The 5,000-nt window shown below is 38.7% G+C and overlaps 1 long non-coding RNA gene across 3 annotated transcripts in view; it reads right to left on the bottom strand.

The window, feature by feature from the left end:
• Positions 1–1,257: 1,257 nt before the first annotated feature.
• Positions 1,258–5,000, bottom strand: part of LOC125032961 — a 5,068-nt gene continuing 1,325 nt past the window's right edge. Inside the window, exons 1-4 of one of the 3 annotated variants that reach the window (XR_007115574.1) lie at positions 3,383–3,649; positions 2,841–2,941; positions 2,171–2,570; positions 1,258–1,947 (exon numbers count right to left, since the gene is read on the bottom strand). This is a non-coding gene — a long non-coding RNA (uncharacterized LOC125032961). Of the gene's footprint in view, positions 1,948–2,170; positions 2,571–2,840; positions 2,942–3,382; positions 3,650–5,000 lie in introns of those variants that run through there. The other 2 variants (XR_007115575.1, XR_007115573.1) reach the window with 2 other exon arrangements.

Below are 5,000 nucleotides of genomic sequence, written 5' to 3'. Positions count from 1 at the left end.
CACACACACACATATATATATATATATATATATATATATATATATATATATATATATATATATATATATATATATATATTTGTGTATGCAAGGGTCTTTTAGAGCATATCTTAAAAGATACCCTTCTTCCTCCCTCTTCTTCTTTCTTCTTTTCTTCCTGATAATCGTCGTCGTACTCTTCCTCTTTCCAAACGTCTTATGATAGTGAGAGAGACTGAATCTCAAGTGGAATTATTTGATGTTTTATGAAATATTCTAACCCAAAATCATTTAACTATAACTAATCGTTTGCATAGTGACTAAAGTCTTTTTTTTGCTATCTTCAATGGAGTGTATGATTTTGGAGGGCGGCATAGGTCAGTGGTAGAGTGTTGGCTTTGCAAGGTCACGCCCGGCCGCCCCCCCCCCCCCCTCCTCAGTTGACTACGTCAGCATGTTGGGGTCAAAGTCGGGGCGGAAAGGAACTGCCATCCGACCGCATCCGACCGCGTGTTAGTAAGCATGTTTCTCTGCGAACTTGTCCCCTACGGTCACGTGCACATGGGACCAATTTTGACTTTTTATATGATTTTCCTTTGGAGGTATTTGTTTATTTAAAGGGAAAAGGAAGGATGTATTCTCAAATACTTATTACACAATTATCAGTAGTATGAGTTCGAAGGTATGCTGTGTGTTTACCGTTTGTACTAAATATTTGTAGATATGCTCAAGATGGGATGATTTTAAACAAGAAAACAGTAATGATAAAAACGGTAACAATAATAATGAAAATAATGATGATAACAAATACTGAAAGGGCATCAGATATACAAAAAGTTGCATCATCTAGCATTGAGACTCTGGACCAGGAAGACACCATATTTGTGAATTAATTGTAAAAAATTCTTTGAATGTCACAGAAGTATATTTCCAATCTTGAAATCACTAAGTAAATAATAATAAAAATGTATAAAAAATAGGGAAACACTGCTGCATATTTATTATTATTATTATTATTATCATTATTGATTATCTCCATACCTCGTTGTTTTTTTTTTTCTACTGCTTTAGATTTTCTTATTTTCTTAGTTCCATTGCATTATGGGATTTTTTTATTTGACTGGCAGTTAGAAAAAAAAATATTATTCAGCAAAAATCAATTATTTTTTCAAATATCTTGTGTTATCTTTGTATATGCTGTCTATATTTTTGTTCTTAACTCTATTTAGATAAATAGTACAGTTGTGTATATAAGGCAGGTTTGACATAAACATTTTGAAAATTCAAGCTCTTTATTAATCAAAAATGAAGTGATGACACATATATCAGACACTGATGATTAGTACATAAGTCTCTCTCTCTCTCTCTCTCTCTCTCTCTCTCTCTCTCTCTCTCTCTCTCTCTCTCTCTCTCTCTCTCTCTCTCTCTCTCTCTCACTGTTCATAAAATATTGTTAATTAAACATTTATATCCACACAATGAATTCCCCGTGAGATATTCGTCACGGAGGAACAATGATCATGAATGAATTGCTAGTACTTGTGAACAATTAGAATAAATTAGCCAAGGCAAAAAAAAATATCTAAATATTCCCCTCCTCCTCCTCCTCCTTCTCATTCTCTTTCTCCTCTTATTCCAACTTCCTCCTCCTCTTCCGAGTTCTCCCCCTCCTCCTCTTCCGAGTTATCCTCCTCCTCATCATTCTATTCCAACTCCATATACCTTCTGTTATTCTTCCTCCCTCCTCCTCCTTCTACCTCTGCTTCCTCCTCCTCCTCCTCCTCCTCCTCCTCCATGAACAATCTTCAACACAGATGCATGTTCACGAAATGCTCCTTATTCTTGAACACAGGACCCCAGACATCGACCTGAGGATTGGCCTTCTTAGCCTTGGTCCTTGTCGAGGCCGTGTTGCCCTGGGGGTTGCTGTTGTAAGCGCCCAACTGCATGGCCTTGTAGGTCGAACGCCTGGAAGGAAAGAAAACGGGAGCGTTAGTCTTCTGTCTTTTGGGGATGTTTTTTTTTTTTTTTTCCATTTTCGGTCTGTTCTCCGGTAATGAGAAGGGGATACTTTGGAATTTTATATTCATTTGGATTTGCAGATTATTTGATTTAAATAGATTGATATGGGGGGGCGGGGGTATCTACTGGGTATATCTGTACGTTAAAAGAAAAAACAATCTGAACCCACCTGGCCTGGGCGTCATCAACGTAGGTGTTGGCGGAGTAAGAGTGTTCCTGAACCATCTTGATTGCTTGCTTCTTCTTCTTCGGTGACCTTCTGGCTCACTCAGGTAAATGCTATGTAAATTCAAGTATAACTTGCGAGTGCAACAGAAATCTCAAGATGTTTTTATTAGGAGACTTGCAAACAATTATTTTTTTATAGAAATCACTCCAAAAATAACGTCACTCTTTGTTTAACTGTTTTCAAACGGTTTTTACGATCGTCAAATGAGAAAATATGGAGTTTTTATCGCAATGCTTTGACTTCTCTTTACAGGATTTCACTCCTGTTGATTCTCTCGAGCTGAACAAACGATTGAGGGCGTTGAGTATCCGTAGAGTTCCGCTAGCGATTGCTTATCAGGCTGTGAAAGGAAGGAAAGGAAGATTTTTATATATTCGTAATTCAAGCTTTAGAACGAATAGTAGTGGTAAGAAAAATACTCATAATTATAATGATGATTATACTTATTAAAACATTGATAACAATAATGATGATTATACTACTACTGCTACTACTTTCAATAATAACAATAATATTTTTTTTTTTTCAAATCAGTTCATTATCATCATCATCCATTATCTTCCGAACATACGATAATACGAAAGGAGAAGAACAAGAACTGAAAAAATACCTCAGGGAACGTTATATCTCTGCGAAAGGACTTGGAGCTCGAGCTTGTTACCGCAATTGGCCAGTCGACTGCCTCTCGAAGTGGTCAGGTTTTCGTCCAATCTGGAAGGGAGAGAAAACAAAAAATTGGGATTAGGGTCATTGTTCTTGTGATTGGTTGTTGAGGCTGGTGAGGGTGATTAGAAATTGAGTTGTTGAGGCTGGTGAGGGTGATTAGTAATTGAGTTGTTGAGGCTGGTGAGGGTGATTAGAAATTGAGTTGTTGAGGTGTTGGGTCAATGTGTTGGTGGGATTGGTAGGTCGTGTCGTGTGTTGGTGGGATGTTATGTAGTTAAAAGGGGGAAAAAATTATATTTAAAAGTCATATACAATTATCACGTAGTTGCATGATGCACAGCAACAAAAAAAAATCCCATTTGTTGCAATAACCATACGTTTCTTCATCACTTTTCATAATAAATAAATAAATAAATAAATAAATAAACTAATATAATATATGAGCAAACAAATAAACGAATGAATGACCGAATGGGGCAAAATTACCTACGAAAGAGGTCGCTTAGACTCCGAACCGCAGACGAGGAGAGACTGATGCCGGAACTCAAGCAGCATCTCTACTTTATACGCCTCGATTTTATTTTTTTCTCTTTCTTCTTATTCATATTCCCTGGGAATATGTCGGCCGTGGGTAATCCCGCTCATATGAATGAGTCACTTTAGGAAAATATCTGCAGTACGGAGCTAAATATGGTGATGGCTTCTGGGAAGTGTGACGTACGAAAGTTTTCCCGAAATTTTGCATCCATGCCATGCCGTTATTGTTTTTTTTTTTTTTTTTTTTTTTTTTTTTGTTGTTGTTGCTGCTTGGTGTACAGTTGAGTTTGTCTATCTTTCTCTTTTTCTCTCTTTCTCTTTCGCTTTCTCATTCTCTCGTGTGTCTGTATATTTATCTATCAATCTTTATTTATCTATCATTCTGTATCTAGCTATCCATCCTTCTGGCTATCTCTCTATATCATTAATCGTATCTGTTTATCTTTAGCACTGCTCTATGAGCAAAGACCATATGATAATTATAATAACAGATTAAGCTTTTATTCAGCAAACCCCTTTTAAGTCTTTCCCTTGTTTGTTTGTTTTTCCTCATTTCCTAAAAAAAATAATATTAATGAATTGTAGGTAATTAACATTTACCAATGTCTCAAGACCAGAAGCAAGCTGAAGCATATTCACCCTCATCAAGAAATTTGCAGTCTAGAAAATGCAATCAATTCTAAGGAATCGAGGTAACCCTATATCGTGAAAACGAGGGCAGTTACTTCGCTGGAAAATAGGGGTAATAAAATCAACAGAAAACGAAGACAATGACATTCATAGAAAACGGACATCTCAAACTTATCGACGCCATTTTGGATTCTTGAGCACATGAGAATGCCCTATAAGGAGATTAAGAGCAAGAAGGCAAGCGAAGAAAGAAATGTCTGAGAGAGAACAAAAAGAAACCAGAAAAGGAAGATGATGAAGATATAAATGATAGGGACCAGGACGAAGAAGTTAAATGAGAGTAGAGAGGGAGAAAATGGAAGAAGATGGAAATATTAAAACAGATATATCTTTATTTGAAAGTAGAGATGGACGGACAGACACAATAGACATAAAAACACATCAACAGTGAGCGAAGACGAGATAATGAAGAAGAGAAAGAGCATGTAGGGATAGAGAGAGGGAGTGAACGAGAAGGAAGGCAGAAGGAAGGTGAAAGAAGGGAGAGAGGGGCAAATAAGAAGAGGGAGAAAGGGAGGGGCGAGGGCGGGCACGGAGGGAGGGCATAGAAGCGGCGACAACGGCAAAGCAAGACCTGTTTGGCGAGCGTTCGGTGTTCACGTGCCATGTCCGTGGTGCTGGGATGAAAGCTGCCATGGTAATGAACCCGCCTCGCCTACGGCTGGACAGGTAGGGGGAGGTGGGGGGGAAAGGGGGGGGAGGAGGTGGGAGGTGGGGTGGAAGGGGGGGAAGGAGGTGGGAGATGGAGGACGAGGAGGAGGGAGGAGGAAGAGGTGGTGGATGTGGTGGAGGGGATGGTGGTGGTGGAGAAGGGATAGAAGGAGGGGAAGGAGGTGGTAGATGTGGTGAAGGAGGAGGAGGAGGTGGGATGAAGAGG

Source organism: Penaeus chinensis, chromosome 2 (genome assembly GCF_019202785.1).
Source record: "Penaeus chinensis breed Huanghai No. 1 chromosome 2, ASM1920278v2, whole genome shotgun sequence".
Lineage (NCBI taxonomy): Eukaryota > Metazoa > Arthropoda > Malacostraca > Decapoda > Penaeidae > Penaeus > Penaeus chinensis.
The sequence above is the reverse complement of the archived record's forward strand: the minus strand, read 5'-3'. Positions and strand labels throughout refer to the sequence as shown.